Source organism: Mirounga angustirostris, unplaced genomic scaffold (genome assembly GCF_029215605.1).
Source record: "Mirounga angustirostris isolate CCGP_5_RB_7025 unplaced genomic scaffold, mMirAng1.0.hap1 SCAF_2, whole genome shotgun sequence".
NCBI classification, from domain to species: domain Eukaryota; kingdom Metazoa; phylum Chordata; class Mammalia; order Carnivora; family Phocidae; genus Mirounga; species Mirounga angustirostris.
Genome location: NW_026991710.1, coordinates 144,551,190 through 144,563,888, shown reverse-complemented (window position 1 = coordinate 144,563,888; position 12,699 = coordinate 144,551,190).

Sequence of the window (12,699 nt, the reverse complement as noted above, 5' to 3'; positions counted from 1 at the left end):
CCACCCCACCCCCCACTCCAGCAACCCTCAGTCTGTTTCCTGAGATTAAGATTTCCTCATATCAGTGAGGTCATATGATACATGTCTTTCTCTGTTTGACTTATTTCACTCGACATAATACCCTCCAGTTCCATCCACGTCATTGCAAATGGCAAGATCTCATTCCTTTTGATGGCTGCATAATACTCCATTGTATATATATACCACATCTTCTTTATCCATTCATCTGTCGATGGACATCTTGGCTCTTTCCACAGTTTGGCTATTGTGGACATTGCTGTTATAAACATTGGGGTGCATGTACCCCTTCGGATCCCTACATTTGTATCTTTGGGGTAAATACCCAGTAGTGTAATTGCTGGATCGTATGGTAGCTCTATTTTCAACTTTTTGAGGAACCTCCATACTGTTTTCCAGAGTGGCTGCACCAGCTTGCATTCTCACCAACAGTGTAGGAGGGTTCCCCTTTCTCCGCATCCCGCCAACATCTGTCATTTCCTGACTTGTTAATTTTAGCCATTCTGACTGATGTGAGGATAATCTTGTATTGTTTTCAGCCACCCTCTTGGTGGTAATTTGTTATGGCAGTACCAGGAAATCAATATCCTGACTCGCCCTTGGCTCCTCCCTCTGCACATGAACCCATCACAGATCTCTAGTCTAACCAACCAGTGCCCCTCAAATCCATTTGTTTCCTCCATTCCCACTCCCAACAACTCATGTAAGACTCTATCATCTCTCATCTTGCTACTATTAAAAAAAAAACAAAAAACAAAAAAACACCTAACTGGCTCAATGGGTTTATTTTTGCCCTTCTTCAAACCTACTCAGAGGCCAGGGTGACCTAAAAAAAACAAATATTGACACACTCCTCTCTTGAATAAAACACATCTGGTATAATTAGGATAAAGTTCACCATCTTCAATATGGAAAACAAACCCTTCTGTGATCTCACCAACCTGCCACCCAAAGTCAACACTCGGTTTCCTGTTCATTACTCTTCCAGCTCCAGCCATATCGGACTTCTTTAGGCTCCTCAACCTTGCCATGTTTTCTCACCTTTTATTACTAGCCTATTGCTCACACACTTCTAGTTATGTATTTAATGCATAAATTCCATGACAGCATGGACTACATCTGCCACATTCACTAGTATATCCTCTGTGCCTAACGTGTACCTAAGAAATACGAAGTGTTCAGTAAACACGTTTTGAAATAATGGCACAGAATGCAATCAAATTTCTTCAAGTTACATTAGACTAAACCTGATCAGATCGATTTTTCTGGAAATCCAAGTTTTAACTCAGGATATATTTTAACAGAAATAATGTATGAGGGGCACCTGGGTAGCTCAGTTGGTTAAGCATCTACTTTCAGCTCAGGTCATGATCTCAGGGTCCTGGGGTCAAGTCCCGCATCAGGCTTCCTGCTTGGGGGGGGCCTGCTTCTCCCTTTCCTGCTACCCCTGCTTGTGCGCTGGTTCTGTCTCTCTCTGTCAAATAAATAAATAAAATCTTTAAAAAAAAAAAGAAATAATGTGTGAAAAATTCAATCACCATTTATAACAGTGTGTCTAGGGAGATAAATATAATTTCATTCAACGAGCTCCCCCCCAAAAATGAACTTTTGAGAATGAGGAACTGTCTTTACTCCAAACATGCTCAGTCATTACCACCTGACCTTGTCATTCAAGCCAAGTCCTCAAGCTCAACATGCACTCAAGCATGCCCTGAGAATGCCAAGTAGAAACATAGGTCTTAACTCTTTCTGAGGGAGGGTGCCACTGCCCTGGAGAGTTTGAAGACAGGAGAGAAGGCCAAGGGAAACAAAGTCAATATTTCTCAGCCTGACTGGGGATTGCTCCATTTCCCCTTCCTTCCATTTGGTCAAATGCTTCACACAAACAGTAATGGCAGCTGACAGCTTGGAAGAGAAGTTCATCTCTACAAATAAACAAGCTCATGGTTCTTCTCTTCTCTTTCTCTGCCACCATCCTATTACTTGCCCAAATCACAAAGAAAAACTAATGCAAATTCTGTTCTACATTTACACCCAACCTATTCAATACACTTGTGATTACAAAGCCCACCATTCTGTATTCTGGTATCCTGATATATGTAAAATTAATAGGAGCACTGTCATTCATTCTAAACTCACAATAGTACCACCCAAATCTAACCTCCTCCTATGATCCTAACTCAATAGAGGTATGACTCATCTTATTGCACTCACTTTATTGTACTTCATAGATACTACATTTGTTATAAACTGAAGGTCTATCACAACTCTGCATCAAGGAAGTCTATTGGCATCATTTTTCCAACAGCATTTGCTCACTTCATGTCTCTGTGTCATGTTTTGGTAATTCTCACAGTATGTCAAACTTTTTCATTATTATTATATTTGTCATGGTGATCTGTGATCAGGGATCTTTGATGTTACTATTGTAATTATTTTTGGGGTGTTACAAACTGCACCCATACAAGACAGCAAACTTAATAAATGTTATGTGTTCTGACTGATCCACTGACTCACTGTTATCCATCTCTCCTCCTGTCCTCAAGTCTCCCTATTTCCTGAGACACAACAATATTGAAATTAGGCCAGTCAATAACCCTACAATGGCCCCTCAGTGTTCAAGTAAAAGGAAGAGTCACATGTCTCCACTTTAAATCAAAAGCTAGTAATGATTAAGCTTAGTGAAGAAGGCCTATCAAAAGCTGAGATAGACTGAAAGGTAGGCCTCTTGTGTCAAACAGCAGAGTTTTGAACGCAAAGAAAAAGTTCTTGAAGGAAATTAAAAGTGTTACTCCAGTGAGCACACAAATAAGAAATCAAAACAGCCTTATGCTGATGTGGAGAAAGTTTGAGTGGTCTGGATACAAGACGGAACCAGCCACAACATTCCCTTAAGCCAAAGTCCAATCCACAGCAAGACCCACCCCTCTTCAATTCTGTGAAGGCTGGCAGAGGTGAAGAGGCTGCAGAAGAAAGTTGGAAGCTGGCAGAGATTGGTCCATGAGGTTTAAGGAAAGAAGTGGTCTCCATAACAGAAGAGTGCAAGGTGAAGCAGCAAGTGCTGATGTAGAAGCTGCAGCAAATTCCCCAGAAGATCTAGCTCACATAATTCATGAAGGTGGCTACACTAAGCAACAGATTTTCCATGTAGATGAAACAGCCTTCTACTGGAAAAAGATGCCGTCTAGGACTTTCATAGCTAGAGAAAAGTCAATGCCTGGCTTCAAAGCTTCAAAAGACAGGCTGATTCTCCTGTTATGGGCTAATGCAGCTGGTGACTTTATGTTGAAGCCAATGCTCATTTATCACTCAAAAATCCTGCAGCCCTTAAGAATTATGCTAAATCTACTCTGTCTGTGCTATATAAATGTAATAACAAGGCCTGGACGACAGCACATCTGTTTATGACATGGCTTACTGAATATTTTAAGCCCACTGTTGAGACCTACTGCTCAGAAAATAAGATTCCGTTCAGAATATAACTGCTCATTGACAATGCACCTGGTCATCCAGGAGCCCTGACGGAGATGGACAATGAGACTAATGTTTTCATGCCTGCTCACACAACATCCACTCTGCAGACCATAGATCAAGGAGTATTTTTGACCTCCAGTTTTATTATTAAAGAAATACATTTCGTAAGGCTACAGCTGCCACAGATAGTGATGACTGTGCTGGATCTGAGTGAGTCAACTAAAACCTTCTGGAAACGATTCACCGTTCTAGATGTACACTCATAACTCAGGAGAAGAGGTCAAAATATTAACCTTAACAGCAGTTTGGAAAAAGCGGATTCCAACCCTCATGGATGACTTTGAGGGGTTCAAGACTTCAGTGGGGGAAATAACTGCAGATGTGGTGGGAATAGCAAGAGAACTAGAGTTAGTAGTGGCGCCTGTAAAATCAACAACACAAGAAACAACAGGTGTTGGCAAGGATGTGGAGAAACAGGAACCCTCGTACACTGTGGGTGGGAAGGCAAACTGGTGTAGCCACTTGGAAAACAGGGTGGAGGTTCCTAAAAAGTTAAAAATAGAACTACCCTAGGGCGCCTGGGTGGCTCAGTTGGTTAAGCAACTGCCTTCGGCTCAGGTCATGATCCTGGAGCCCCAGGATCGAGTCCCGCATCGGGCTCCCTGCTCGGCGGGGAGTCTGCTTCTCCCTCTGATCCTCCCCCTCTCATGCTCTCTGTCTCCCATTCTCTCTCTCAGATAAATAAATTAAAAATCTTTAAAAAAAAAATAGAACTACCCTATGATCCAGCAATTGCACTATGTGGGTATTTGCCCAAAGAATACAAGAACACTAATTCAAAGGGACACATACACCCTTATGTTTATAGCAACATTATTTACAATTGCCAAGATATGGAAGCAGCACAAGTGTCCATCTACTAATGAATGGATAAACAAGAGGTGGTATATATAGACAATGGAATACTATCCAGCCATAAAAAGAATGAAAACTTGCCACTTACAGTGACATGGCTGGAGCTACAGAGTAAAATGCTAATTGAATAAGTCAGTCACTGGGACTGACTGAGCCTGCGTGGCTCAGTTGGTTGGGCAACTGCCTTCAGCTCAGGTCATGATCTCAGGGTCCTGGGATTGAGCCCCATATTGGGCTCCCTGCTCAGTAGGGATCCTGCTTCTCCTTCTCCCTCTGCCACCCCTTTTACTTGTGCTCTCTTGTGCTCTGTCAACTAAATAAAAATAAAATCTTTTTTTTAAAGAAAGAAAGAAATCAGTCAGAGAAAGGCAAATACCATATGATTTCACTCACATGTGGAATTTAAGAAAACAAACAAGCAAAGAAGAAAAAAGAGAGAGAGAGAGACAAAGCAAGAAACAGACTTTTTTTTTTAATTATAGAGAACAAACTGATGGTTACCAGAGGGGAAGTGGGTGGGGGGATGGGTAAAACAGGTGATGGGGATTAAGGAGGGCACTTGCCGTGATGAGCACTGGGTAATGTATAGAATTGTTGAATTACTATATTGTATACCTGAAACTAATATAACACTGTATGTTAACTATACTGGAATTAAAATAAAAACTTAAAAAAAAAAAAAAAGAAATGGACCCTGAAGCTGTGGGTGAATTGCTGCAATCTCCTGATAAAGCTAATGGATGAGAAGTCACTCATGGACGAACAAAGAAAGTGGTTTCTTGAGATAGAATCTACTCCTGGTGAAGATGCTGTGAAGATTGCTGAAATAACAACAAAGGATTGAGAATACTATGTAAACGTAGTTGATAAAGCAGCATCAGGGTTTGAGTGGATTGACTCCAATTCTGAAAGAAGTTCTACTGTGGATAAAATGCTATCCAACAGCATCACATGCCACAGAGAAATCCCCATGAAAGGAAGAGTCAATCAATGCAGCAAACTTCATTGTTGTCTTATTTTAAGAAGTTACCACAGTCACTCCAACCTTCAGCAACCACCACCCTGATCAGTTAGCCACCATCCATATTGAGAAAAGACCCTCCACCAGCAAAAAGATTAGGACTCACTAAAAGCTCAGATGATAGTTGGCAATTTTTTGCAATAAAGTATTTTTCAATTAAGGGATATACATTGTTATATATATGTATATAATTATTATACAATATATTATAAATATATACAAATATATAATTATTATACAACATAATATAATGTTATTGTATAATGTTAGATGTTATATTATATATATTATATAATTATATGTTATATGTTATGTATTTTATATTATACAATATAACATGTTATATATTATATATGTTATATACATTATATAATTATATATGCTATATAATTATACAATATAATGTAACATAATATGCTATTGTATAATATTATATGTTATATATTATTACATATAATATACAATATATAATAATTATATATGCTATATTATATATTATATAATTATACAACATAATATAACATGTTATATTATATATAATGTAGAATTAAATATACAATGCCATTATGCACTTCATAAACTACAGCATAGTGTAAGCATCACTTTTATATGCACTGGGGAACCAAAAAATTCATTTGAGTCACTTTTTTTGGTATTTACTTTATCTACTCAACTCAGCCATTTTCCCCTTACTGTCGGGATAAGACCTAAAATCTTGACTAGAGCCTACAAAAACCAGTATGATTTGACCTGTCTCCTGAGTTGCATCTCTTCCCAGTCAACTCTTCAGTTTCTAGCCTCCTTTCATTTCCTTGAATATACCATGTTTCCTTATCTAGGAAACCATTGCACATTCTGTTTCTGTTGCTGGGAGTGCTCTCTCTTTCATCCACCCTACATTTGCCTACTTCTACTCAGCCTTTATTTTTTTTTTTTTAAGATTTATTTGAGAGGGAGAGAGAGAGCAGGAAAGGGGGGGGTGGGGAGAAACTCAAGCAGACTTCACACTGAGAGGGGAGCCCGAACTGGGGCTCGATCTCACAGCCCTGAGATCAGACCCGAACTGAAATCAAGAGTCAGACACTTAACTGACTGCCCCACCCAGGCGCCCCTCTACTCAACCTTTAGATCTCAGTGGAAACATCACTTCCTCAGAAAACTGTCTCCCTTCAACCCTGAGACTACATCACTGCACCATTAAATACTATCACAGCACTGTGTGCCTTTCTTCTCAGCCCTTCCCAGGGCCTATTAAAGCACTGGATATAGGAAATCCCAAACAAATATTTTTCAAATCAACCCTTGCTCTGGGGGCTTCAACTCACCAAAAAGAATACCTTGCTGCCTATTTTGAATCTTGCTTCAGCTGCCACCTGCACACTTCTTTTTGGGGGGAAAAAAAAAAAAGTCAACAGGCCAAAAATTTCTATTTGTTTTCTGAGTTTATGTCCACATTGTAGTTCTAATAGTTGGGAAGGTGAGATAATATTATACCCCCTTCTTTACTATAGATTTTAAGCCCAGAATACCCACCTGTAAACTTGATTGTCTAAAACAAACTTCTCTCAGATCATGGTTAGATTCTGTGGTAAATACGTTGAATAAGGGAAAAGTCTCTCCTTTAAAATTAATCATTGCCATCTGTGTGCTTTATATATTTACTTTCCTCAGCCACTTCGTAGTTTTCATGTTGTTCTATCATTATTTGTTGACTTGTAGGACCTGCTGTATATACCCATTTATATACTTGCTCATCAATAATAGGAACTTGGTGTTGTCTTAGTAAACTCAGCTCAAGTTTGCACTTGGTAAACATCTAGTAATTCTTTGTAATTTGATGAATTTAGTCCCCTTAGGCTTCTGAGAAATCCTTAAGAATCCTTTCTAGGGATGCTTTCTAGGTTAAGCATCTGCCTTCGACTCAGGTCGTGAGCCCAAGGTCCTGAGATGGAGTCCCGCATTGGGCTCCTTGCTCAGCGGGGAGCCTGCTTCTCCCTCTGCCTGCCACTCCCCACTACTTGTGCGTGCTCGCTCGTGCTCTCTCTCTCTCTCTGACAAATAAATAAATAAAATCTTTAAAAAATAAATAAGTTTTTAAAAATCCTTCCTAAGTAAGATTTCTCAGAATATTCTGAGTTGCCTCTTTTATCATTCATATTGCTGATTATAATTAATATTTCTAATTTAATATTGCTGATAATAAGAATGAAAACAGCTGATAATTATTAAGCATTTATATGTCAGATACTGCAAAGCAAACTATTATGCATTTAACAGTCATAATAATCCTCTGAGAGGGGTGACTTTTTTTTTTTAAGTAGGGTCCACACCCAGTGTGGAGCTGAACGTAGGGCTTGAACTCACAGCCCTGAGATCAAGACTTGACCTGGGATCAAGGGTCGGACGCTTAACTGACTGAGCCACCCAGGTGCCCCTGGATAACATTTTAATGCTATTTTACGAGCTAGGTGATTCAGAAATAAAGAGGTTAAGTAATTTGTGCAAGAACACACAGAATGTAAGTGGTAAAGCTGAGATTTGAAACCAAGCAGTCTGATCCCAAGGCTGTAATCACTCACTGCACTATATTACATCCCCTCCTTGTAAAAGGGCTGCAGCCATAGGTTTCTACTTTGGATATAAATAAGTATGTTCCTACTGGACCCAAACCTCCTGAAGAGAACAAATATAAGTTCCGCACAAAATGCGAGAAGGAAGGGAGGGAGGGAAAAAAAAAAAAAAACCTGGAGTCTCGCGAGAGTGAACAAAAGCCTGCAGAATCTGGAGAGAATCTACACTTGAAAGAAGAGATTCCTATTTTTACAACTTCCTGTATAAGAACAGGCCAAAATCAACACCCCATGAGGCAGTTAGCTCCAGGGGAAAAACCGCAGTCTCTCTGGTCTAAAGAACAAAAGGACAGATTTCAGGGCAACCACAGGCGCTAAAAAGTGAAAGGCAAAATCCCAGGAAAGAGAGAGCTGGAGAAGGCATCCCAAATCCTGTGTATAAGTCTGTGTATTCTCTGCCCCAAGTCCCTAACAGATCCTTGAACCATGCAGCATGCATGCACAGAAAAAACTCAAAACAGCCCCACTAAAAGAGAAAAGAGCTGAACTGAGATTTGAACTGCTGCCCAAGAGATAGAAATTATACTTTGATTTGAACCAAGTTAATTGCCTGCTGAAAGAAAAACCTCCATATTTTTAGAGGAATATAACAGAATCCAGAGTCTTTACAGCACAATACCAAAGTGAATTCAAAAATATTCAATATATTAAGGACCAGAAGAATGTGAATTCATCTCAGGAAAAAAGACAAAGGAAATTAACTCTGAATGACCCAGATGTTTCAATTAGCAGACAAGGATTTGAGAGCAACAAGTATAACAACGTTAAACCAACTATTAGTGTTTTCCTTGGCCTTAGAATGTTCCAGAAAAACATGTTTACAATGACGAACAATATAGTTGATCTCAACAGAAAAATAGAAACTTTATACAGGGCCAAATGGAAATTATAAAGCTGAAAAATACAGTATCTGAAATCAAAAAGGCAGCTTTGCAGGTACAACTTTCTTCCTCAAAAGAATTCTTTCTCTTTTTGTATATAATAATCTCTTTTGTTTAGTCTCTCTGATAACTAATCTTAGCTATCTAACTCCTCAGTTCCTCCTTCCTTGAGTGTTCAGTGGCTGACTCCAGTATTTATGACAGGTATAATCTCTCTGACTTGATTCCTGCCTTAGTTTTATTCCACTACCCTAACTAACATTTGTGTCTAATTTGACCTAACCCCGCATCCCATCTACAGTAGTTTTAAAAAATGTCCATGGGGCACCTGGCTGGCTCAGTCGGTATAGCATGTGACCCTTGGTCTTGGTGTTATAAGTTTGAGCCCCATATTGGGGCTTAAAAAATCCAAATTTTATGACATTCCCTCCTCCAAAAAGTAGACCATGATTCTCCTCCCCTTGAGAGTGGACTGGACTCAAAGAATCACTTCTAATAAACAGAATAAGGCAAAAGTGACAGTGTGATTTCCAAGACTAGGTCATGGAAGGCACTGAAGCCTCTTCCTTTCTCTCTTGGGTCACTCAACCTGAGGGAAGCCAGCTATCCATGTCATGAAGACATTCAGGCAACTCTATGGGTAGGCACATGTGGAAAGCAACTGAGTTCTCCTACCGATAGCCAGCAAGAGGTCTTCAGCCAAGAGTCATGTGTTATGTGTTAAACTGTGTCCCCCCTAAAAGATAAGCTGGAGTCTTAACTTAGATACCACAGTACCTAAAAATATGACCTTATCTAAAATAGAGTTCTTAACACAGGTAATCAAATTAGAATAAAGTCATTAAGATGAGGCCTAATCCAATATGACTGATGTCCTTATGAAAGAGGGAAGAGACACACACACAGGGAGAACGCCATGTGGAGATGATTGCAGAGATCAGGACAATGCAAGTACAAGCCACGGAACGTCAAAGACTGCCAGCAAACCACAGTAAGCTAGGAGAGAGGCATGGTATAGATTCTTCCTCCCAGCTCTCTGAAAGAACCACCCTGCGAATACCTTGATCTTTCACGTCTAGCCCCCAGAACAGAGACGGTACATTTCTGCTGCTCTAAGCCACCCAGTTTGGGGCACTTTGTTACTGCAGCCCCAGGAAACTAACAAATCGTGTGAATGAACCGCTTTGGAAGCAGATCATCTAGTTCCAGACAAGCTTTCAGATGACTGTAGCCCTAACCATTATCTTGACCTCCACTTCTGGAGACAACCCTAGCCGGAACTGACTGCTAAATGGCTACTGAATTCCCCACCCACGGAAATTATAAGTGTTTGATGTTTTTAACTGTTGTGATGGACGGAACTGTGTCCCCACCCTATATTCATATGTTGAAACCCTAACCCCTCAAGTGACTATATTAGGATGAGGGCCTAATCCAGTATGACTGGTGTCCTTATAAAAAGAGGAAGAAACACCAGGGATGGGCACACACAAAGAAAAGGCCATGTGAGGACACAGGGAGAAGGCGGCCATCTGCAAGACAAGCAGAGGGGACCCAAGGGAAACCCACCCTACTGACATCTTGACCTTGGAATTCCAGCCTCTAGAACTGTGAGAAAATAATGTTCTGTTGTTTAAGCCATTCAATCTGTGGTATTTTGTTATGGTAACCCCAGAAGAATAATATAGCTGGTAAGTTTGGGGATAACTTATCACACAACAGATAATAATATACTTTCCCACACCAGCCCCCCAAACACACACATTTTCCATCTCCATTTATCACCCAAAATTGTCTCAACAGTCTAGCCCCAAAGTATGCAAATTAGAAACATCAGCAACATTTCTTTGAACAGGTTTGGTGTTTTGAAACTTGATTCCCTTGGAGCGCCTGGGTGGCTCAGTCCTTAAGCATCTGCCTTCAGCTCAGGTCATGATCCCAGGACCCTGGGATTGAGCCCCACAGCAGGCTCCCTGCTCAGCAGGGAGTCTGCTTCTCCCTCTGCCTGCCACCAACCCCCACCCCCGCTTGTTCTCTCTCTCTCCCCTCCCCCCATCAAATAAATAAATAAAATCTTAAAAACAACAACAACAACAACAACAACAAAGAAATTTGCTTCCCTCACAGATTATGGGAAAGGCTCTGGGATAAATCTGTCAAGTAAGGAACAAGTCTTCCTATTAGGACCTCTAACCTTTAAGAGAAAGTAGTAAAAGATGACAATTAGCCTATGCATGACCCTGTTTGATTTTAGACTATGAGCACGACCAAGATCATAATAGGAAACTTATACTTCTAACTCAATGGGAAACTTGTGTCCATTGGAAATAACCACTACCTTCTCTCTGCTTTCCGTAGCAGCTTGGATGTCTGCTAAGGATGTTGAATTATATGAAATTGTTAACCCCTCAACCAACAAACACTTGCTCTTCCAGACTTGTCTCAGTTATATTTTTAAATTCCTTATAGTTCCTAGCACAGAGCAAACACTCAATAAATGTTTAGAGAATGATTAGATCCAGAAGAACTGTCCCCTTTAATTCTATCCGCAGGCAGTCCTACTCCAAGACTTTAAAAAGGCAGCGCTGAGCTGGGAACCTTGCTCATTCATCTTACTCCTGCAGGAGAATTCCTTCTGCTGTCGCTCCTGACAAATTCAAAGTCTGGTCTGTTTGATTTCTCTGGTAATCAATTTTCAGCATCTGATTGTCAGGTAAGCTCTCTCTAACTTAACTCTTGCCTGTCCCTTTCCCATCACAGTGACCATTTTCTGCCTTGCGTTTTTTGAACATAATCCTAAAGTCCATGCATTCCATTTAGCCCTTCCTCAAGGGCCAATTCTCTGCCCTTGTACCTGGCTTCACCCTGCTTATAACCAATCAGCACCCTCAACCATCTCACCTATCCAACTCCAGGGCAGGCCCAAAAGAAAATTCAGCAAAAGTGTTTAAAGGTTGAGAACCTACATCTTATGACTTGATGGCCTTAAATCTCTTTAGTTTTGGTTCCTGGAAGTGTATTCTACTTATTTGTTGGGGGACGGGAGGCTAGTTCTGCACTATTTTAATGTCTATATAATAGATATTATAAAAATCATAGAACTTTGCATGAATGTGGTTGGAAAAGCTCATCTTGAGTGTTTTCTTAGCCCAAAACTCGAAACTGCTTTCACCCTTTCCTACTACCAAAGGAATTTAGGTTTCTGTTAAGTATCTGAGGGAACCACACTTATTGGAGCCAAAAAGAAGCTGCAATCTCCAGTAACACCAATTTTTCTAGTTACATTTCATACTTAACCCTGGTCTATACCTTATCTAGATGTATTTAGAGCTTCTCGAGCTAATTTCTAGAAACATTCAGGGGCAACCCTTTTTAAAATTGACAATCTCAAAAAGATCCTTAATGTGTTCATGAATTAACTAAGGATACAACTTGCCTTGAGTGTTGCCAAGTAGTTTCTTCAGGCAAAAACTTTTGGAGGATGAGTATTTATGTAAAAACATTGTAACTACTCACAATAAGAGCTAACACTTATTGAGTGCTTTTACAATGTGCCCGCTGTGCTCATGTGTTTAATATGGATTACCTCATTTAATCCTGCCAACAGCTCTGTGAGAAAACTCATGCACAAAAAACGTAACTTGTCCAAAGACATGCAGCTGGTAAATCAAGTGGGGTTTAAACCACTTGAAGTCTCTGAATCCAGAACCCCACTGCCTCTTGAGCTTCTGGCAGCTTTACTAATGAAATTCCCTTCTGG